Source organism: Rhinatrema bivittatum, chromosome 6 (assembly GCF_901001135.1).
Source record: "Rhinatrema bivittatum chromosome 6, aRhiBiv1.1, whole genome shotgun sequence".
Taxonomy (NCBI): Eukaryota; Metazoa; Chordata; class Amphibia; order Gymnophiona; family Rhinatrematidae; genus Rhinatrema; species Rhinatrema bivittatum.
In genome coordinates, this window is record NC_042620.1 from 352,505,337 (window position 1) to 352,516,677 (window position 11,341).

Consider the following 11,341-nt stretch of genomic DNA (forward strand, 5'->3'; position numbering starts at 1 on the left):
AACAAAGGGGGCCTGGGATGCCCTAACCTGCGTAGATATAACCTAGCATGCATATTGCGTCATGTAAAAGACATATTGGGAGTTACGTCTCATTACACTCCCCTCCAGCTCCTCCGCTCTTGGTGGAATCAGCAAACTTTAAATCCCTTACTTCAACTCCCTAGAGCCCACTTGCCAACAGGACTTGCGACACAACCGCTATTGAGGGCATGCCGCAAGGCCTGGGCTTACTTGTGCACGCAGTTGAAGTTTCCCTCAAAGCTTACCCTATTTTTACCTATTTGCGGTAACCCTCTGTTTCCACCCGCAATGATCGCCTCCACCTTTCACAAATGGAAGGAGAAGGGATTGGTATGGCTATATCAATGCGTGTCTTTGGAAAAGAATCAACTTTACTCTTTTCCTGAATTGCAACAACTTTATGGCCTATCCCCTCTAGACCACTTTGCCTATAGACAACTTCGAGAATTTTGCCATGCGCATAAGATGTTCTCGGGGGGAACTATTCAATTTGGGGTGGTTCACAAAGTTATCCCAGTGCATAAACCACAAAGGTCCACTGTTGCTGTTTTTACTCAATCTTTATTATTGAATTTTCCGACGGACACTATATTTAACAGTTGGCAGCAGTGGTCCAGGTGGTCCGAGTTTACACTCGCTTGCCAGGAATATATGAAATGTTTTGAGCGGATTCATGACTGGTCAGAGAATGTATTATACAGGGAAATTCAATTTAAGTTTCTGAGAAGGTATTATGTAGCATCTGATAGAGCTTTTTTGGCTCGCATAACGGAATCGTCTGTCTGCCTGAAGTGTAAAGTGGAGACAGGAAATTATGTACATCAATTTTGGACTTGTGGAGTAATCTCTCTTTTCTGGAGGGAGCTGATTGGCACCTGTAGCTCCCTGCTCTCTTTGAGTCTCCCTGTTGATCCACTTCTCTGGTTATTCGGAGTAGACCTCAATCCTGTCCCGGGCTTGGGAAAATTAGGGCTGCAGTTCGTCCGTAGAGCGAGCTTGACTGGTAAGAAGGCCATTCTAGTTTGTTGGACATCAGCAGAAGCCCCACAGCACGAGCTGTGGTTTAGGATTCTGATCAAACTGTTTACCTTGGAACATGCCTGTGCGCAAGTGGCCTCAACTACAAAAATGAAGCTTATGGGAATATATGGAAATCATTAGAGACTTACCTAAGACCCAACATAGTCACTTGAATGGGGTCAAGGTCCTTGATTGTATTTACAGGCAAATATGAGCCCAGGGCTGGATGCTCTTATCCTTATACTTGTTCTTATACTTACCCTTATACTTACCGACATGTCCAAACTCCAGTTTATTTGTGTTCTGGCACTTCTCTCTCTTCATATTGCACTCACACAGGTTTTGAGGGTGGGAGGGAGGGGTGGGGATAATGGGAACAGTTGAATATCTGTTATGTTAGGACGAGTTAGAAGGCCTCTATTACTGGGAAATGTTGGGAAGGGGGGCTTGTTCTGACTGGTTGAATTGACCACCATGAAGATTTTCTCCTGAACAACTACCTCACTTCAGGGCATACCTAGTTCCTGTCTTGATGATTATAACCGAATTTCCTATCAGATCAGGGTGGTTGGAAGCCTCTGACCAAATGTGTTTATGGTGTTATCTGACATTGAGGTTGATTTTGTGTAATGGTTGTATCATCGTGAGTAATTGTATGTTATGTTACATGTTCCTAAAACTCAATAAAAATAAGTTACAAAAAAAAAAAAATCTGTTACAGACATATGCCTACTACAAACAGTATTTACACATCTAGTCATTAGGAGTTTAAATGCTTATGAGATTGACATTTCTTTACTTATGCATTGAAGCTAGAAATATGTAATCAGGTGCTCTTCTGCTAATAAAATAGATACATGCTTCTAATTCTTATATATTTAATTAGTTGAATAATAGTAAAGCAAAACAAACCACTCAGCTAGATTAAGCATTTATGAAGCAAACTATTATATTCCTATATCTGAGGTCAACAAATTTTTATAGCTAAATTCTCCTGGCCATGTACCCTGACTTATATACACTGAATATTGGAAGTTAATGTGATTTTTTAGTAAGAAAAATACATGAGGCCATGTGTGTCTGAGATAATGATTTGACCTATATTGAAATAAAATCAGTACTTAAATCTTTAGACCATGAGTCCATGAATTGCCAGCAAGTAAGAGTATATATATACAATGAGATGTTAGAGCTCGAGGCTGCTATACTATCCAAGATGTGGTAAGACACCATTATCTTTCTGTATCTGACATGACTTGATCAATTAAATACTTTCCTCATGTAAAATAAAAAAAAATAATTTTTAAAGAATATATCTGACTGAGTTATTAAAGAGGCTCTGATCTCATAAAAAAAATAATGAACTGAGCTCATCATAATGCATCATCTCTGAGGTGCGCTGATGTGTTTAAACTTTGTGACATGGGGTTCTAAAGAAAAGAGAATAACCCTTAAGGGAAATCCTTATTGACATTTCTCTTACTTAGATCTACCTATCAGAGCAGAACCGAAACCCAGGTAGACCTCTATGGATAGACAACAGATCGGAGATGGATACAGGTTTAAAACTCCAGTGGTTTCCTTCAACATGGAGCTTTCTCCCCTAGGGGAATACCAGGACTTCTGAATTTTTTCAGTGTAGCTTGACAACCTGATGCAGCTTGGGTCCATCTTGCAAGGTTCTTGATGGTTTAAGAAATCCAAATTTTTGTTTAAACTTTTATTGTTTTGGTACTGATCGGTTGTTTTTTGTTTTTTATTTAAGATGGATAGCTCTAGCTATAGCACTAGCCTATATGATCAGAGTACACGAGAATGCCTAGGTACTAGTCCAAGCATGGCAGACTTTTTTTTTCCCCATCTGTTGGAAAACTAAGTACTAATTAAAATTAGGTAATTATTTGTTATACTTGAATATAAGAACATGCCATTCTGGGTCAGACCAAGGGTCCATCAAGCCCAGCATCCTGTTTCCAACAGTGGCCAATCCAGGCCATAAGAACCTGGCAAGTAACCAAAAACTAAGTCTATTCTACACTACTGTTTTGATTCTAAGCTATTATGTAACTGTATAAGAGGTCTGTTAAAGAAAATTGCCTGTGCTGAAGTAGCATTTCCATCTAATTCAGAACATTTGAATTCTCTGAGACAGAGTTGTAGATACACTTAATAGTACAATGGACCACTGTTCCCTCTAAGCTGTGCATGCACACACGGGAAATTCCAATATTATTTGCATTTTGCTGACTCATTCAGCACAAATTGATTCTTGGCTTCTAAAAAGTTGCACGTGGACTTTTAAAAATATGAGGGAATATTGCAAGGGCTAGCGGTTTTGGTTTTTTTTTCAGCTCTCTGTTTCAATATAGCCGCATACGTTGGAGCAGATTATCGTAGCCAGCATATCCTTGATCACAGTCTAAGTGCTACCTTAACTCGGTCAGGTGTTACATCTACTCTATCCTTCTAAGCTGCTGTAGGTCCCTATTTTATGTAAAAGTAATCTGCTCAAGCTTTGGAAATCAGTTGTGAAATGCCTTCATACGTTGCTGTTCGTGGATAGGCTGAAGAATTTGCTTTTACTTTTGTGAACTGGATGGGTATTTCTTAGCATTCAGACAGGTTAATCGATACCAGTGGGTTGTGCACCTCTACCAGCAAATGGAGATGGAGCAAAGCTGATATCACAGGCTAGATACTCCGGCACTGACATTAGCCCGCCAGTATTCTCCATCTCCAGCAGATGGTGGATATACATTTCCCTACTGGGGATTGCTTAAAAAGAAAAAAAAAATTGTAGAAGGAGAAAAGGAAACTAATTTGCCTCGCTCTCGTGGTGATACTCAGTCGAGTTTTCCTGAGGTGATATCTACGGATCCCTTCCTCGGTAGAGTGCCTCTATCTTGGTATCTGGTTTTCCAGCATGGACTTAGCTGCCAGAAGAGAATCAGCTGAGAGGCTAGCTGGTGCAGGAAGCTGAGCGCGACACTGAAGTCATTAGCCTCCCCCCCCCCCTGCAGCCGGAGTCTGACTCTATACTCATCCGGGCCAGGCCGAGCTCAGGTAACGAGTAAAAAAAAAAAAAAAAAACAGGGGGAGGGCTTCCATTCACCTGATCTCCGAGCCTCGGCACGCTGATCCAATGTCCATTCCCACCTCCGAGGGAGCTTGGGGAGTTGTGGCAGCTTGGGTTGAGCAGCCTATTGGCTAGGTCCTGCTCTCAGGCTTTGCTCAGACAATGCGTGGTAGGCCACAGCGGCGTGCGTACGCTTTTCTATGCACAAGTCTGCCTCGAAACTGTCTGACGGTTCAAGCTTGCACGCCTGGGTCAGCGCCTACCTGGACCGTGTATTGGGTGCCTATATTTTGGGAGCCATAGTGGGCGCTTAGTGGACAGACCTTATTTTTGTGCGCCCAGTCCTCGCTTGGTTGTGCAGGCACACAATTGTCAGACACTCTGGGAGCGTGCTGCTAGCAGGTGTTTACCTTTTGTGCTATTTGCCTTATTCGGGCGTCCTCCCAACTGTCAGCACTGTTTGGAGGCTCAGGGAGAGTTATATCCAGCTGCTTTTACTGAGCTCGCCCTTCCCAGCATGATGCGGGAACGGGACCGGAGGGGGCCCTGTTAGGGGAGCCCCAAGAGCAGGTGAAACCTCTAACTGGTTCAGTGGAGGAAGTCTTCTCAGTGGGTGCAGGACCGACAACCCCTGGTTTTGGTATGGACCGAAGCAGCACTCGCACTTTTTTTTTTTTAATTTAAATTTTATTGGGTTCGAACATGAAATAAATACATCACAATGCCACAAATTACAATCATACTCATTGTGCACAGTAAGTTATATTAGTAAAGTATAATAAGACTGTTCTCAACTATTTACTATCAAAGCTGGCTAAAATGCTACCAAGTACACCTATTTGTCTAACTAATTATCACCCTCAAAACATGCAAGACGAATTATAAGCCTCAAGCATGCGTGAAATAATTATCGTACCCACCCCAACACGGCTCACAATACCCCCCGCAGAGTCAAACACAACCCTTATCACCCTTGACTTAGCTTGCCATTGAAGATATCGCCGCCACTGTTTCTCAAATTTATCTACTTGTGTCGGATAGCAGAGTTTGCTAAAATAATACTATTGCCAATCTCTGAAGAACTCTTTTGCATAGGAGGTGTTTCCAGAAGTATTCAGTCTCCCCTCTTGCAGCTAATATTATTTGGTGTGACATATACAGCCCAGCGTGAGCCAAGTTGGCGTAGGGAACATTCAAAAGAAAAAACTTAGGATCCTTAGGGATTTGCTTTCCCACTATTTTAAGCATCAATTACACAACTGAATTCCAGAAAATGGTGATCTTAGGGCAATCTCACCACATATGTCAGAAGGTAGCAGAGAGACCATATCCCCTCCAGCACTGATCTCCCACAGTAGGATATAGCCTATGTAACTTAGGAAGGGTAATGTACCCTCGATCTTGTAACTTTGTTTTACGATCAGTGTAGAGATTGAACACCTTTTGGTGAAAGAAAACCTCAAGTGCCCAATTTCTTGCACACAACGTACATTGTAGATCCCTCTCCCAGCCAACAACATGGGTGGGAGTGAAATTCAACTCCCCATTTAGCAAATTATAGGTTTTAGGAATGCCCTTCATGATGCCTGCCCGCTTTAAAATGCCCGCTGGCCTTTAAGAAAAAACTTAAGACCTGGCTGTTCAAACAAGCCTATCCCTAACCTTATAATCTGTAATGTTACATTCAGTATTTTATATTGTATATTTTTCATATGTATATTGTTATAACAAATTTCATTCATCTGTCCCCTTCTGCTGTTATTCGATATATAGTCTACTACTCAAATGTTCCTCTCTTCCATCCTCCAGGTTCCAGTAACCCTCGTTCATTGTAACTCACCTCTACTCTTAACTCTATTAGTAGCTTCCTAGCTACGATTAAGTTAATGTTAATTTACCCTTGTTCGATGTGAACTGATGTGATATGACAGGTGTCATGAATGTCGGTATAGAAAAGAATTAAATAAATGATGGCCCCTGCCTTATCACAAAAGCCCTCAAAGAGATTTTCCCTGCCTTAAGGTCGCCCTAATACCCTGTTATGAGATGAAATGACACATTTGCAAATAAAAATAATAATCAGAGGGGAGTAATCAAAAAATGTTCACCACATCCGAAAATTCCATCAACCTCCCTCCTTGCCATAAATGTTCCAACTGAGAGCAACCCTTTTGCTCCCATCTTTTTGCAACAACTTTAGATAATGCAGGTGGAAATTCCAAATTGAAGAAAATAGGTGATCTAAAGAAATACCACCAAACCACCCTTCCATCTATCCCACACCCAGAGGGTGAGGGCAATAGGTGGTGGAAGAGAACAAGGCATCTCCCTAGCTCTACGAAGCCACCATACCAAGGAGGCCAGGGATACTCCCCGAAGTAAGTTAGTTTCTAGCTACACCAATGTTTCCCCAACCCACGTTTATGCCAGTCCAAAGCCGCCCGCAAATGCGATGCTATATAATACCAAAGTAAGCAGGGGCTGCCCAGCCCCCCCTCCCCCTCCCCAATCCTTGGGTAAAAATAGTACCTTACTAATAACCCTGGGAGGGAACTGCCTCCCTATAAAACAAAGAAGTTTCCTCTGCCAAACCTTAATACAATCAATAGGAACAGCAATAGACATGGTCTGGAAGAGATAACTAAGCGTAGGCAAGATATTCATCTTAATAGTCGATATCCTACCCAACCAAGATAAATCACTTCGTTCCCAGGTTTGTAGATCCTCTAAGATCTTTCAGATCCCCATCATAATTCTTTTGAAAAAGGGCATCAAGATTGGCACCCACCTTCACACCTAGATACTTCAATTCGGATGTCACAATTTTAAAAGAAAACCACCTCTTTATCTCCTTGAGCTACCCCTTTGGAAGAGTAATAGTCAAGAGTTTAGACTTGTCAACATTAGCTGGTATCTAGAGACCTTGCTAAATCTGGACAATTCCTCTACCAAAGGTTTCGGGGGGAAGTCTCAGAATATGCTATTGTAAAAAGGATAAACCCACAACAAAGAGTGGGAACGATGAACAAACACACTATAAACCAATCAGTCCAGCAGGAGTGTTGCAAAATAGGTTACAATGGTCCATGGAGAGAAAACCCAAAATAAGCAATTAAACAGGAGAAATTCAGTAATTTCAAGATGCCAAATCTTTATCGAGATGTCGGTCCCCTGATACAGAACTAGGTTTTGCTAGGGCTGCATCAGGAGGGATGAATTAAATGTAATATAATATCAATGGCATTATACTCTTGAAGGAAGTCTCTGTGAAAACAAAATTAATTAGGCAAGTATCACCCGCCCCACAGTACTTGCTGGTTACCATAGCAACAGCAAAGAACTGCAAAGGAAACTGCTGGGAGGCAAGTAACCTTTCATATTTTTTCTTTAAATGTGTTTCCTGGTAGAGTATCGCATCTACCTTATCATGAATAGCATCTTGCAATAAATGCTTCCTTTTGGAATAAGTATTCAGCTTTTTAACATTCCATGGCATTAACTTTAATTCCCCCATGTTGGTACCACCAGCCTCCCGCTCTTAAACCCAATCGCAGGCACCCTGCGATCGCGCTCTTTTCTATGCACAAGTCTGCTGCAAAACAGCTTGGCGGGTTGAGCAGCCTTTTGGCTAGGCCCCGCTTGCAGCTTTTTGTTCAGTCTCCGCATGTAGGCCTAAGAGGTCAGGATTGCAAACTGCAGATCCTCGCACGCCTGATGCTGCAGGTAAGCGTCTGAGTATGTCTACACCTGCTGCGGGTCACACTGATAGGGACCCAGATGGCACAAATGATGAAGGTGATCCTTACTCCCTGGAGGATGGGAAATTCCTCCGGGGTTGGAGCCATATACAAAAATATTGTTTCTTTCATAGAGATGAGTTGCTGGTTCGGATCTCCCAAGCACTGAAGATGCTGGGGATGCTGGGTGCTGATTCCATGTCTGAGTCAAAGAATCATCCCATTTAGATTCCTTTTGTAAAGCATTATGGATGCTCTTTGTGAATTGACTGATCTTGAATGGGGCACCCCAGAAGCTAATTTTAAAGGAGGATGAGTCTTGGTAGCGCTGTACCTCCTGGATCTGGTAGAGAGAGAGCAGTTGTGCTTTCTGAAAGTGGATGTGCTTGTGGGTGCCATCACCAAGTAGATGACTATCCCTATGGAAGGGGGAAGCGGCTTGAAGAAAGCGCAGGATAGGAGAATTGAGGCTATCCTTAAGCAGGCCTTGAAGCAGTGGCAATGAATTGCAGATGGCCTCTTGCTGCTCCCTGATGGATCACTCTTGCTTGCTCTTTCTCAGGAAGGGATGAGTCTGGTTTGAATTTCAGGGCAGTGCTTTACGGCCACACCACTCTGGATGTGCCTGATCTAGTCTTATCTCGGAAGCTAAGCAGGGTTGAGCATCAGCTATGACTGATGAATTGGTGTTGATACAATTTTAAAGTCTAATCTTATGAAATGGCCTTTTAAATTATCACTGATTCGGGAGTGAGTTTAAAGAAAAATGGCCAATAAGTGGGGTGAGACCCAGGTTTCTCAATTACCGGAGGACTAAAAGCAGGTGCCATACTCATTTGACACGATAGGTCATGCTAGTGGGTTTTCAAACATTTTCGACCCTGCAGAGGAGTGGCTTCTCAGAGGGCTCGACCTTTGGGTAAGTCTCGGTCTTTTGTCTCAGGCAGCCCAGAAAGGGGTGCATGCTCTTGGCATTGCCCCAACCCCCTCAATGCAGGTGTGCCGACCCACTCCCAGGAACAGGAGATAGAGGGTGGCTGTCTCTTTTTTTTTTTTTTTTTTTTATCGGAGGTGGATCGAGATCATGTCAGACCAGTGGGTTCTGGATAGCTATGCTCTGGAGTTTCTCAGTGTTCCTCAGGCTGTTTTCATGCTCTCTGCAGAAGAGACACATGGAGTGTACATTGTCAAGACTCCTCAGCCTGCGGGTTGTGATCCCAGTGCCCATGTCACAAGAAAATATGGGCCATTATTTCGATGTACCCGAAAAGGAGGGTTCCTTTCGCCCCCATCCTGGATCTCAAGGGAGACAACCAGCTTTGCACATGACTCGTTCCCACATGGAAACCTTATGCTCGCTGATAATAGCATAAGTTGGGGGAGTTTATAAAGTCTCTGGATTGTCAGAGGCATATCTGCATATTCCAGCCAGGCTGGAGCATCAACGGTTTTCTGCATTTTGCTGTATTGGGGCAACATCAGTTTTTTGAGTGCTACCCTTCGGTTTGGCCACCGTGCCCAGAACCTTCTCTAAGGTCATGGTAGTAGTGGGGGCAGTGTTGAGAGAGGGTGGCATTCTGAACCACCTGTACTTAGACGATTGGCTAATTTAAGCCAAGAACCATGAAAGAGAGTCTTCAGGCCCCACACAAGGTGATCTAATTGCTACAGGAACTAGGTTGGGTGGTGAACTTGTCCAAGAGCAATCTGCAGCCATCCCAGACACTGGAGTATCTTGGTGTTCGTTTTTGATATGAAGCAAGATGGGGTGTTCTTGCCAGAGGTCTGCATTCAAACACTAATAGCACAGGGAATACAGACAGGCTGATGTCAGTGCAGAGGTATATATATACCATGATGTCAGCTTTGCTCTGTCTCCATCTGCTGGTAGAGGTGCATAACCTACTGGTGTGGCTTAACCTGTCTTCATTAAAGGAAAGGAAATTATCAGGGATGTAATAATTTCTCCATGGCAGCTTTGAGATTTGTCCATGCATTAGGGGAAAAAAAAATGTTCTTTTCTCCGGAACTTCCCTTTTGTTGTTAATGCCGGCAGTTATCACCTCCTTCCCCTGGACCTCCAAACCTTTCCTTTCGTTTTTCTTCTGATTCTTAACACACACCGAGCCAGAAGCAGGTCTCTTGCAGAGGAGTCAGGTCAGCAGCCGAGCCACTGCACTGCTTCTGAAATTGCTGCGGTGTGGAAGTGTGAAGCTGTGGATAGGCCAGGCCACAAAGAATCACCAGATAGGAAAAAGCCGAGAGCTTGTTTGCTTCTTCCCAGCTCTTTGTCCTAAACACATTTTTCAGGACCAAATAAAATCATTCTTATAAGTGCACTTTAGGGCTGGTTCTGTTCTTCTGGGTTGTTTCTCAAACTAGGCAGGATTTAAGTGGGTCAGTTTAACTGAACAAAAAGCCTCAAACGGGCTGATGTGATACCGTGCACTGCAGCCAGCGCACGGCTTAACACGCGTTTTGGCCGTGCATGCAGAACCCCTGTTGCAATACGGGGATTAGCACGTCCAAAACGCGCATGTAGCTGATAGCGCTCATCACATGTAAATTCCATGTAGATGAGGCTAGTAGCTAATCCCCGCGATGTAAAAGGTTTCCTGCGTGACGCAGCAAATTGTACACCAGCCCGGGTCTGGCATTAATGGTTTGCCACACTCAAGGGCTCTCTAGAAAAAGAAAAATTCCTGCTTTCTGTGATTCCTCTGTTTAGTATCGTTGTAGTACTAGGTAAGAGGAACCACAGAAATCAGATTGAAGTACAAAAAAAGTTTTGTAAAAAAAAAAATAATAATAATAATAATTCTGGGTGCCCAAGATTGACAGCCAAGGTCGTGTATCTTGGGCTGGTGCTGGGGGCAAACAGATGCTCCTATTGTGTCCATTTTCCCAGCCCGCACTGTCAGACACCTCTCCTGGGTGCCCGATGCCGAGGAGGCGCTGGGCATGTACAATTTTCCCTAGCGCCTCCTTTTTAGCGTGACCCCTCATTTAAATAATGCATCGTGCGCCCAGAAGAAGTGGCTGAGCCTGCATTAGGAGAGCGGGACCTCAATCATGAGTGACCGTTTTATACAAGATGATATTGTATCGGCCTGAATGTCTTTAGAGGAAAAACAGGCACAGAGGAAGGGAAAGCTATAGGTCAGATTAGCATTTCATAGACTGCTTTAACTACTACCACCTGAGGTAAGAAGTTACAAACTGAAACCCTTCCCCCTACAGAGTCTCTTAAAGAAAAAATGGACACGGCTAGTGGCCTTCAGGCAACTGTCTAATCTGAAGCAAAAATTAGTAAATAACATGCTTCTTACAAAAACTCAGAAAGCAGCACATATCCCTGCTATGTGCCACGTTGTAAACTATGCCAACCCATACCACAGGACCCCACATGAGGTAAACATTTCAGCATGAGGGGATTTCTTATTATGCTCCTCTCATGTAGTATATAAATTATTCCATGTGAGACAGG